This window comes from Bos grunniens, chromosome 7 (assembly GCF_055505025.1).
Source record: "Bos grunniens cultivar Pamir isolate PY7600 chromosome 7, Bosgru_T2T1.0, whole genome shotgun sequence".
Lineage (NCBI taxonomy): Eukaryota > Metazoa > Chordata > Mammalia > Artiodactyla > Bovidae > Bos > Bos grunniens.
In genome coordinates this window covers 27,346,850-27,359,678 of record NC_141171.1, presented here as the reverse complement: position 1 = coordinate 27,359,678, position 12,829 = coordinate 27,346,850, and the positions used below count along the sequence as shown (strand labels likewise).

Sequence of the window (12,829 nt, the reverse complement as noted above, 5' to 3'; positions counted from 1 at the left end):
TGAGTGATGTTGAGCATCTCTTCATCTGTTTGTTACCCATCTGTACGTCTTTTTTGGAGAAATGTCTGTTTAGTTCTTTGACCCACTTTTTTAATTGGGTCGTTTATTTTTCTGGAGTTGAGCTGCAGGAGCTGCTTGTATATTTTTGAGATTCATTCTTTGTCAGTTGCTTCATCTATTATTTTCTCCCATTCTGAAGGCTGTCTTTTCACCTTGCTTATAGTTTCCTTCGTTGCGCAAAAGCTTCTTTCAACAACTCAGTGGACATGAGTTTGAGCAAATTCCGGGAGATAATGAAGGATAGAGTAGCCTGTCATCCATGAGGTCGCAAAGAGTTGGACACAACTTAGCTACTGTACAATACTATCTAGACCTTGGTTTCAGGAAGTAAGCAAGCATAGAAGTTAGTTTTTTCTTTCATGAATTTGATTTTCATTAAGCATGTAGGATCCCATGAACATTATATTTCATGTTTAATAGTATTATTTATTTACTGAAACTTGGCACCAGACAGTACAACTAGACATTGCAATTCCCTGGTGAGACTAGTTTGAACAGCTAGGACACAAACGCTGGCTGAGTTTGAAACACTCAGCTCAAGCAGCTCATTCTCCCAGGTACTTAGGTTTCATCTACCTTCAAGCTCTCCTAACTTACTCTGGCACTGGGAAAAGCACAGGCCTGCTGCAACAGAAGTGTTCTTATCTGCCTCTCTTCTCAATCTGATTCTGTGACCACAGGCCCAGTCTGAGAAGGAATTCTTTGATTATTGGGCCATTCTATTTAGCAACTCTGCATTTCTCAGGGATAAACTCACAATGGAATTAAAAGCATGGTCCTCGCACCAAAACTACATGGTCAGTGCCAACCTCAGCATCCCAGGGAGGATCCTGAAACCCCGTCAGATCTCCTGAATTAAAATTTCTGGTGATGGGTTTGAGAATCTGGTCTTCTCACTTAGAGTAAAATGGTTAAGTCCAAACGCATGCTAGTTGTGAACCATGAGTTCCTTTACATTTGCAACAGATGACAGTAAGTCTAAATATCACATTTATTAGGTAACTTAAGAACTTCATTCTCAGTCAAATGTACTAAAAAGGATCACAATATGGTGTCCCATTTGGACATAGAATTACTTTGTGCTGAAGGCTTTTGAGTCTATGAAATCTCTTATCTACCAAAAAGCAGAGTCTCCCAATAGAACTCAATTGTCGTAAGTCCACTCCCTGAGAAGAACTCTAATTTAATCACACCCAACAGACATTGTTGGACGACTAGCATTTTTCCACTTAGTCTCCTAAGTGAGCCCATTTACCTTTCCAAAACTTCATTTGTTTTCCCCTAAGTGCCTTTTCTCTCCCTCCCTTTCTCCTATTCATCTAGGTATATAAGACTCCAACTATGTAACTGCTTCTTTGGGGTTTTCACTTCTTTTCTGTGAAGTCCTTCATACATGTAACATTATTTATATCAGTAAAATCTGTATAGATTTTCTCCTGTGAAGCTGCCATTTATCAATTTAATTTGCAGGTCTCACAGACTGAACACAAGAGGATGGAGGAAAAGCATTTCCTCCCCTACAGTGTCAAGTAAAGTCCATGGAAATTTGTGACATTCATCCAGTAGAACAACAGTAAGAAGAATTTTTTATTTTTAGATTAGAACTGGCCCAGACAAAGGACATAGATATTCTTGATATTCCCAGGAGTTCTGGAAGAAGTGATATACCAATTTCTAATTCTAGTGACTTATGAGCTCAAAAGTAGTTAGCAAGTGTCAAGACCATAGATTCTGGAACCCAAATCGCTACATTCAATTTTTTTTCCAGTGACTTACTAACACTGAGGTTTGGCAAAGTTCCCTGTCTTTCTGGCATTCATCATATTGCCTGAAATGGAGATAGTGACTCACAATTCTGCATGTTTATTGGAAGCATTCAATGAAATAATGGGCAAGAGAATCTGGGAAGCGAATCTGAGCCTCATCTTCCAGGGATGCAAAATCCCCCCTTTATGATCATTTTTACTTGATTAAGGATCACTTGTGTTGGAACTGAGTATCTCATCATAGAATGCAATTAAGAACATATCTGAGGTTTCTCCTTATGAGTCACAAATTATATGAACACCGTCTTTCTCACACAAATAGTAACAGGAACTTGTTACAAAGCTCTTTTTTATATATATAATATGCCTTCAAGCCATAGAAACATCTGGCCAAAAATGAATTTATTCCCATATCAATATTAAAATTTTACAGATGAGGAAGCTAAATTCTGAGAAACTAAATGACTTTACTAAGGGACTAAATGCCAGGGGAACACACTTGCACCCAGATGCTCTGATTCAAAAATCCCAGCCTCTTCCTACCACACACTCTGCCTCATGAGCTTGTCCTAAATCCACACTGTAGTCCTTTGAAAAATCTCCTAACCAGGAGGGTGGGGGGGAAAAAAAAAAAACTAATCCCAAAAGACTCTCAAATTAAAATTATTGTAGACTTCATGTTATATCACATTTCATTAACCATAATGAGATGTCACATGTCACAAACCAGCTATTATATGGACAAGATTAATACAGCCATTCTTTAAATAACTCAGTTTGCATTTTTTGTTAAATATAACAGTAACTTAAGAATTTACATTTTGCCTTAAGTTATGCAAACTTTACCCAGAAATTCTGAAGTAAGTTTGATTTTGATCTAGTGGGAACAACTCTCCTTTGCTTAAGGGCAAAGTGTTGGGCCCATTAACCTTTCAAAATCCATTTAGTGCAACGATCCTATGATTTTACTGAGACCTGAAGTTTAAGTTCAATTGTATGACCAGTATTTGTGACTGTGGTGTTGCCATAGTAACTTACATCATTATAAAGAAGTTTAATGCACATACAAGGCTGCTATTAAGGGGGGAACAAATTCATTACAAAAGTATCTTTGATAAGAACTAATTGAAGTCCACATAGTAATGTGAAATTACTATTCTCTGGACTTTCAGTTCAGTTCAGTTGCTTAGTCATGTCTGACTCTTTGCAACCCCATGGACTGCAACACATCAGGCCTCCCTGTCCATCACCAACTCCCGGAGTTCACTCAAACTCACATCCATCGAGTCAGTGGTGCCATCCAACAATCTCATCCTCTGTCATCCCCTTCTCCTCCTGCCTTCAATCTTTCCCAGCATCAGAGTCTTTTCCAATGAGTCAGTTCTTCGCATCAGGTGGCCAAAGTTTTGGAGTTTCAGCTTTAGCATCACTCCTTCCAATGAATATTCAGGACTGATTTCCTTTAGGATGGACTGGTTGGATCTCCTTACAGTCCAAGGGACTCTCAAGAGTCTTTACAACACCACAGTTCAAAAGCATCAATTCTTCAGCGCTCAGCTTTCTTTATAGTCCAACTCTCACATCCATACGTGACTACTGGAAAAACCTTAGCTTTGACTAGATGGACCTTTTTTGGCAAAGTAATGTCTCTGCTTTTTAATATGCTGTCTAGGTTGGTCATAGCTTTTTTTCCAAGCAGCAAGCGTCTTTTCATTTCATGGCTGCAGTCACCATCTGCAGTGATTTTGGAGCCCAAAAAAATAAAGTCTGTCACTGTTTCCATTGTTTCCCCATCTATCTGCCATGAAGTGATGGAACCAGCTGCCATGATCTTAGTTTTCTGAATGTTGAGCTTTAAGCCAACTTTTTCACTTTCTTCTTTCACTTTCATCAAGAGGTTCTTTAGTTCTTCGCTTTTTGCCATAAGGGTGGTGTCATCTGCATATCTGAGGTTATTGATATTTCTCCCAGAAATCTTGATTCCAGCTTGTGCTTCATCCAGCCCAGTGTTTCTCATGAAGTACTCTGCATATAAGTTAAACAAGCAGGGTGACGACATACAGCCTTGACAGTAATGTAAATCAATTCATGTATTACTGGTATCAAATATCTCACATGAATCTAGTCCTAACACATTAAGATTTAAATAGCCAGATTCTATTCCAAGCATCCAGGGCATTTTTGAGCTTAAAAACATTTCTACACCTCCCAGATTTCAACGTAATTGCTCATTTGCTCTATTAGTTTCTACTCCTACAGAATTAATTTACATCACCTCATTTATCCAGATTTCAACCCTCCAGAACTCTCAAGCAACCAGAGCATCTCATACTCTGATAGTTCAAAATAAAAGAAAGCAAGAAACAGTAATAAAAAGGCAAAAGTTAACCAAACAATTAAAAAGAGAAACAGCCCGAAGAATAACTGAACACACAACTTCTGGAGGTTGTTAGAAGGCAAAATTCTGGTTTTCTAATGACCAGGCCTGGCCTTTTGCATAAAGCTCATAAAACAATGGGGAAAGAAAAGATGATTGGAGAAAAAGAGCAAAGGAAATGGGAAATGGCTGTTGATAAGGAGAAAACAGGATGGGTCAGGGAGCCAGGCAGCGTCCACTTAGTAAAAAAGAGAGCAGAGGCACCCATCTGAGAGGATCCGCCTCTCTGAATGGGTCACTCAGGCTTCCACCAGCCCTGTGAGTGCCAACACCAGAGCAGGGTGTGCCCCTGCACCCAGAATGCAGTCTGAGGACAACCAGTTCCCACTGTCACCTTGGGGGGAAGGCTGGGAGCCAGACCAGGCCAGGAGAGCCCTCAGACCTAATTGTAAGTCTAAGCCCAGGGAGGAGACAGAGAGAAGGTTGGCTGAAAACATCATGAAAGGTGGGTTAGGCAAAGCCGTCAAGAAGTCCTTAGGCCAAAGGGGCAAAGAACGGAGCTCCAAGCGGTCCAAGATTGGGTCTGTCTTCACGTTCTACCATACGCAGTGGGCTAGGAGCAGCCGTGGGGGCCTGGCCTCAGTGCACCTCGGTGATGGATGTCAGAGTACAGTGGCTGGCGCCCTTGGCCAGTCATGCTTCCTGCAGCCAGAGGTCTGCAAAGCACATCTGAGTGACCACCACGTCCCCCACCCCACTGGATAAGTAGTGAAACTGAGTCACAGAGGGAAGTTAAGTAACTTCTGAAAAGTCAGAACTAGTAGTAGAGGAACCAAGGCTTTGATGCTCTGGTTTCAGAAGCCATGCTGCTGAGCACTATGCTATAAGCTGTCTCCTGCCTAAGCCTACGTTTTTCACACCTTCAGAAACTGTTTAAAATTCACAACATTGTCTTTAACAGACAACTGCGTGTGCTTCACTGGGAATACAGCCTTCAAGAAAAGGCACTCTATAATAGTTTCGGTAGATGCCCATCAAAGCACAGTTACTACATTCATAAACCACCAAAATTAGGACAGCATTTCCTAAGCCTAGATAACTATAGAGCAGTCTAAAAAACTAAAATAAAAATCATACATCCAGAATGACTCCTGAGCCCATGATGTGGAATAATTGAAATGATCACTATTTCTTGTTTTATTTCCATCCCACCTCCAGCCCTTGACAACCACAAATCATTCTCTATGTCTGGTCACTATTCTTTTTAATAGCACAACATCAATCAACTCTATTTCATTAGGTCCCTCAAATCTTAGAATACCTGATGTATGTTTCCATTCTCTAGGACCAAGCAAGGCCAAATTCTGAATGAGAAACCACGTATCACTGGGTGAAGATTTTCTTAGTAGACTTGGAAACACGTCTCAGTATCCTAAGTTTCTTTCCTACAAGTAAACATTTCTAGAAAAATTTTCTTTATGGAAAAGGGACTACAGAACTGAAAGCCCTGGAGACAAAAGCTGCACAAGGCTCCCCCAGGGCCTCTCATCACATCTCAGGCTGAACCAAGTCCACCTGCCACTTGCTGTCTGGCTCCAGCTCTGAGGGTCAGTGCAGGCACCCCTGGCCTCCACAGCAGCCCGGGACCCTCGTCTAATTCCCTCTGTGGCCAGGATTGCAGCCAGCACCCAGGGCCCTGGGAGCAAAGACATAAGGAACCAAAGCCACTCCTCATTCACGCCTCACACCCAGGAGCTCCAGGGGCCCAAACGTCCCATTTCTTTAAAGTCACCAGGGAGTAAACCTATTAAATTGTTCAAGATTTCAAGGGCCAGTGAAAAGTTATCCCAAACTAAGTAAAGTCTCCTCCTGGAAGCCATTCAGTGGAGAACATCCATGCTGTGGCTTCCATCCATCTATCCATTCAAATTTTGCACCCAAGGGCACTCATTTGGGAATCACTGTCCCTGGACTCAGAATCATACAAATGGCAGGTCTTTTGTCCTCTTTCTGGGCCTCAGATTGCTTAATAAAATACATTTCAAGTGTCTTACTCCCTCTGCATGTGACAGACAACCAGGAACTTTAACTTTTATATAAAGAAAATCCACTAAAAGCAAAAACCTATTTGTATTAATTTGATTTGTTTTCCTTATGATAATTCAGGAAAATAACTGCCAAGAATAATGGTCCCAAATCCTCTGAGTTTGGTCTGAATTTGCAATGTATGAGGCCACCCTCCATCCACCCCCACAAACACACTGATCCCAGAATGCACTGGGCCCCTGAGACTACAGCTGGAAGCAGCTGGCACATCTCAGATCTTAGGTTTCACCAAAAAGTGTATCAAGTGGGACATTTCAGCTGGGTGGGGATTGTGGGTGGTTTTTCCCTCAGAATGGGTGTGTGAGAATGTGGTGTCCTTTTCTCACCATCCACCAAGCGAAGCTTTCCAACGCACAGACAAACGTGAAAAGAATCTCCCTTTTCTAACACCCTGTTAAACTCTGGGAAATCGCCCATTTGCAAAGAAAAAATGTCCTTGGCTTTTTGTTTGCTTTTGTCTTGCGTAAGCCTGCCATCAAGTACCACCCAGAATACGCCAATCATTTTTGCCATATGTGCCTCTTAAAACACTGTCTTTTTCACTATGAAGTTTGACTAGTCAGGACTGGATACTGAGACTCTCAGCACTGAAACTCTGAAAGTAACTCATGTCAGATGGGCACACGCCATAGTCCCTGTCTCCCTTTTGGTGATTATCAACTGAAAACAGTGATGATGACCCAAAAGAGGATAGTGATGCAAAGCAAGCACAGTATCTCCCCAAATGCCCCACTGATCTACCACCTGAAAGGCAGAGGGGCATATTACTTTCTCAGAGAAATCAGAGTATTACTCTGGCTAAATATCAAGTTATGTGATATTCTGAAGAAAATAAAAGTAGACAATAGACAATACAATGTTAATTAATAGTATTAACACCGTGTACAAATTAAATTTTATCCTCTATTTGGGCTTCAGAGAAGGCAGGAGACAGGCCAAAAACAAAAAAGGGTCTTTTCCTCTCAGGAAAAGGCCCACTTGTGAATTTTCACTCAGTTCCAGGGAAACAACCTTCATAGCTCCATATACAGGTAAGGGGCAGTTTTCCCCTTACATTGGTAGGAAGGAAGAGCTAGTCTAGTTCCCTAGGTTACAGAGGCAGTGACAGAACAAGAAACAGGCAGGATTACCTGGGTAAGGACCCTGTCGCAGCAAAAAGACTCTGGACCCAAACCGTAGGTATTGATAATTTAAGAGTAAGTTACAAACAATGAGGGACACAGACGTATTCCATTTTTGCTTTTAAAACTACATCTATAACTAATATCCCGTGGGTCAGAATTCTAGCTCTCTTCCTAGTCTCGTGAAAGGGTGCACCACGTTGCCAGCACACACCCCCTGCCTCCCTCCGGGCCGGTCACACCCGTCTCACCCCCCTCCTTCCAGAAAGTCTGTCCTATGTGCCAGAAATTGTTCCTCCATCCTCTCAGCTTCTGTGGCTCTGGAGCCTATGGACTGAACGGACAAAAGAGAGATTAAGAACAAAAATTTCCACCAGGCCAACCTGATGACCCAATCTGCTTTCAGGGCATGGGGCATGCAGAGCTAAAAGTGCTTGTTTTAAAATCCCATGACTCCAATCAGATTGATAAAATTCCCAACTTCATGACTGTCTAAGCTTAATGGGAATTCTATAGGGGAAAAAAATATTATAAACTGAACACTGAAGGGAAAGCCTTTTCTCATACAAACCTGTTATCTAGAGGCATAGCTCCCAGACTGCCTCCTCCCCACTGTCTGCACGTCACCACAGTCACCACTGCTTGAAAAGAGACAGAATTTCCTTGTTCCTTTATGGTTAAGGTAAGTGAAACGCAGCTTAGACAACTAGGTGTATGTAGGAAAGAACTAGGTTAAAAGAGAAGGAAACATGTGATTGTCAAGAAGTTCTTACTCATATGAGCTAAATTAGACTAGGCAATAAAGAAATTAAAATTTTATAAAGGACACCAGGAAACAGAAATTGCTTCCAATGACATAAACATAATAGAGGAAAAAAATCTTAAAAAAAAAACAAGCAAGTGATTGCTTGCACTCTCCTTGTACTTAAGAGCAAAAAAATACCAAGGTGCGCATACCAGACTTTTTGCTTTGCTGCCAGTTGTAGGCATGTAGCTATTTTCAGCCTCATAGGACAAACCAATAGATCAATACTTAATGTACTGATTTGTTATTTACATTTCTAATCCAAAGGGTAAGAGGGGACATGCTCCATTTTGGTGAGCATATTTATGAAATAAATTACCAAAGAAAATAGGCTTCCCTCATAGTTCAGTCAGTAAAGAATCTGCCTGCAATGCAGGAGACCTGGGTTCGATTCCTGGGTTGGGAAGATCCCCCGGAGGAGAGCATGGCAACACACTCCAGTGTTCTTGCCTGGAGAATCCCGTGGATAGAGGAGCCTGGCAGGCTACAGTCCAGAGAGTCTCAAGAGTCAGACACAACTTGCCGACTAAATTACCACCACCAAAGAAAATACCCTCAGCTGAAGCTGTCTTAAGATTCAGAACATCTCTAACTGGCATGGTTTTCTATGATCATCCCAGCTAGATTCAGATTTCTAATCCAAATCGCTCCTCAGAAAAGCCAAGACACCTGTTTCAATTAGGTTTGGCTGCAAGTCATAAACAAAACATAGTAACTCCAATAGCATAAACAAGGTAGATGGTCATCTCTCTGTCTCAAAAGAGCCTAGGAGTTGGCACTCCAGAGGTGATTCGTCTGCACCCAGAAGTTTTCAGGAACCCAGGCTATTTTAATACATGGCCACACCCTGCTGTAAGAGACTAGTAGATACTATCTGTCTTTATCCAGGCACTCATGCACCCTCCACAAGAAGGAGAGGATGGATGCTGGAGTAGGAAATGAGCTGTCTCTACCAGATCCAAATTCTACCAAACACATAAAAGGGATCACAATATGCCGCCCCCAATATGCCACTTTGGCATAAGAATTCTCCTTGAGCTGAAGGCAATTGAGAAAAAGCAGAAAAAGCTCTCTGCTCATCCCCAATCAGCCTAAAAGCTTAACTTGCCTTGTGAAGATGTCCTCCTCTCTCACACCCAGAAGGAAAGAACGTTTATCACCAGAGCTTAAGACAGCACCCAGACGAGTCTGCAGAAACTAAACCTTACTATTGACAGATAACTCTTTCTCTGTTTCCCCGTATACTCAACATCCCAAAACTTACTACCCCTAGAAACACAAATCCCCTTAACTTCATCTTTTCAATCCTCCACCATTCATTGCCCTTTGTTAAAATGGAATGTAAGTCCCCAACAATAACTACTTCTTGGGTTTTCACTTCATTTGTAAGAAGGTCTCATGTCAGTTGCTCAGTCATGTCCAACTCTTTGGGACTCCACGGACTGTATGGACTATAGCCTGCCAGGCTCCTCTGTCCATGGTGATTCTCCAGGCAAGAATACTGGAGTGGGTTGCCATTTCCTTCTCCAAGGGATCTTTCCAACCCAGAGATTGAACCCGGGTCTCCTGCATTGTAGGCAGATCCTTCTGAGCCACCAGGAAAGTCCCCTCTGTGTACATAAAATACTATTAAAATTTGTATTTCTTTTCTTCTGCTAATCTTTTTCTCAGTTTAATTCACAGGTCTTAGTGAAAGAACATAAGAGTGAGGAAGAATTTTTTTTCCTTCCCCACACATACAAATCGAAGTCAAACCCTCCACAGAGCATCCATTTATTTCTTTATTCAACAAACATTTACTGATTCCATACTATGTGGGAGGAGAGACAGAAAACTTAGTTAAGCTCGGCAAGGTCCTGCCCTCACAGAGCTTTCCTTTAGTAAGGGAAGCAGACATTAAAAAATGACTGGTGCAGGGCTTCCCTGGTGGCTCAGTGGTAAAGAATTCTGCTCATGCAGAAAACACAGATTCAGTTCCTGATCTGGGAAAATCCCAAATGTCCCGGAGCAACTAAGCCTGCGAGCCTCCACTACTGAAGCCTGTAAACCTAGAGCCACTGCTCCTTAACAGGAGAAGCCACTGCAGTGAGAAGCCCGTGCACTGCAACAAAAAAAGTAGCCCCTGCTCTCCACAACTAGAGAAGAGCTCTCAGAACAGTGAAGACACAGCACAGCCAAAAATAAATAATTTAAAAAATACATTACCGGTGCATCAGAACTGTGCGGATGCAACAAGAAGATCTAACACCGGGGTGAGAATGATCATATGAAACTTTCTGTAACCTTCCTTATTGTTGTTAAGGAACAGACAAAAAAATAATAATAATAATAATAACAAACCAGAAGTAGGCCTTGTAAGTTCAATAACAGCCCTAAAGCGAATTTCCTGTAGTGATTGACTTGGAGCCACAGAGCGGCCAGCACAATGCTGCTTAACCGTAAACAAAGGTCAGCCAGGGAGACTTTGCTGGAGGAAATCGGTCATCTAGTTTAAAAAAGCCTCTTTTGTTTCTGGAAGCTACGAAAAATCCAAGCCTTTCAAGTCATTTGGGCAACACAGAGGGAACAATTGGGCTTTTCCCTTTTTCAGAGGATGCACTTTACGGAGATGAATCCTGCTGGGGGAGAACGAGGGCAGCACACCGACTAGGTTCTTCATAAAGATCCGAGACTGGGGGGATGTCGTGACTTCAGCCACTTAGCCAGAGCGGCATGTAGACTGTGACATCTCGACCTGGGAGGGAGGGGGCCCTCGGTGGTGCGGAAGCTCTGAGAGGGCTGGGAGGGAGGCGGGGGGATACCAGCAGCAGCTAGCTCTCTGCTTTCGTGAGCAAGAATAAAATGAAATCCCTCAAGGAACAAAGGAGGGAGTGTGGTCCTGAGAAAGTCCTTGTTATATGTGCAGAGGTCAAAAAATACAATGGGGAACGCAGACTCAGCTTACCTGTGTTCATAGGAGATGCTGGAATGATCTGCCACTTACTAGGCAGCTAAGGCAGACTGCAGACGTAGGCAGAGGTGAGAATTCATCTTCTCTTTTTCTGACTCCTTGTGCAGGGCAAACTACGAGAATAAAAAGTTCACTGAGTCATTCCTACAGAGTCTACAGCCCTAAGCTGTACAAAGTTTCCTGGTACCTCAGAGGTTCTTTCAATTTCAAGAGGTTAAAATCATTTGATCACTCTGTTTTGGGTAGCTAGAGTCTGGATTTAAAACACCAGGAAACACTGCAATGATTATGCAGAATTCTTTTAAGTTAGGGCAGATCACTAAGTCAAGAAAAGAAAGAAAAACCTTCAATGAATCATCTTTGTTATTCTTACCACAGTTTGTTACATTTTTTAAAATGAATAACTGAGGGAAGTAATATAAAACTGACATTCCATTCTCCATGTTGCAATTCAAAATAAAACAAGATGCATCCCTGAGACACTGTCCCCTCGTGTTATCCCCAGAAAAGACAAGGCCACGTGTCATCTCCTCCCCTAAAAAGAACACAGGAAAAGACGCTCTCATAGTCTTCTCATGAGGACTCCTCTCACAGGCTGTTTGAGATTATGAGCAAAGAGCATTTCCTGGCTCACAGCTGAATGTCCTCATTTTAATTGCAAACTCAATCCCTAAACTGGAGAAAATGTCTCCTCTTTTCAGTCAGATTTTTTCACAGCTGAAAGCCAAACAATTTGAATATGAGTTCACCAGCTCAAAAGGAGAGATTCAGTGCTATGCCATGTGGCTCACTGCAATCCAAGATCAAACCAGTTCCAGTCATGGTTCTTGGGTTCCTCTCAAGAGTCTTATTTTAAGACTTCCTTAAAGGGACTCTGAGCTCATCAGAGAAAGCACTGGCAATCCCACCACAACAGGAGTAGCCCCGCCTAAGGAGCATCTTTCTGACCATACACGAGACCATGCCACCCTCCCCACTCCTTTCCAGATGTGTCTATGTGACAGCCTAGGTCTGGACCTGTCAAATAGGGGTTAACCTCCACATTGTGTGGTCTCTCCCAGACCATTTATCAAAGGAATGACCTTTGAATCAGAGGTGACCCCCATCAGTCCAGATCTCTGAGCTTCTCTATCAGTGCCCCTGGGCTGGCCCAGACCAGCTCCACACAGAATACAGGGAGCTCACCGCTTCTTCCAGCATCACCATGCATCTATTACACTTTATCCAAAAAGTTCTAACATCTGACATGGCACTTGTATTTTACAATAGTGCTGGGAAAAGAAGTATTGGAGGAAGATTATGCCCATTTTACCGAGGAAGACAGGGGCCTCAGAAGAGATGTGGTTTAGGTTGAGAATGGAATCCTGCCCTTCTGACAGCCCTGATACAAAAGATTAGAAATCCACTGAGCCACACCAGAAAATGCAGAGGAAGCTCACATCTGGTTCTCAGCCTCTCTCTGTTTTCCCACTTCTCTTAAACCAGCACTGACTTCTCCAGGTACCCACTTTCCACTTGGCTATTGGCTCTCTACAGAATTTCCTGACTTTGTCAACTCTACCTCCAACTATCCCATTTGTCGAAACTCATCTCTTCCACCTCCCATTCTGTTCTAACCACCTCTGAAATTTCCCTGACTGGCTG

The 12,829-nt window shown here is 42.4% G+C and overlaps 1 long non-coding RNA gene across 5 annotated transcripts; it reads right to left on the bottom strand.

Moving 5' to 3' along the window:
- Window positions 1-3,738: 3,738 nt before the first annotated feature.
- On the bottom strand, window positions 3,739-11,857 carry LOC147368960 (uncharacterized). 5 transcript variants are annotated; one of them, XR_015166999.1, is made up of 5 exons: window positions 11,559-11,857; window positions 11,180-11,298; window positions 8,002-8,071; window positions 7,682-7,764; window positions 3,739-3,851 (listed from the first exon to the last, which is right to left on the bottom strand). It is a non-coding gene; the product is annotated as an uncharacterized LOC147368960 (long non-coding RNA). The 5 variants fall into 5 exon arrangements; XR_015166998.1 differs by having other exon boundaries at window positions 8,002-8,068; XR_015167000.1 differs by lacking the exon at window positions 7,682-7,764 and having other exon boundaries at window positions 8,002-8,068.
- Between the last annotated feature and the right edge of the window lie 972 nt (window positions 11,858-12,829).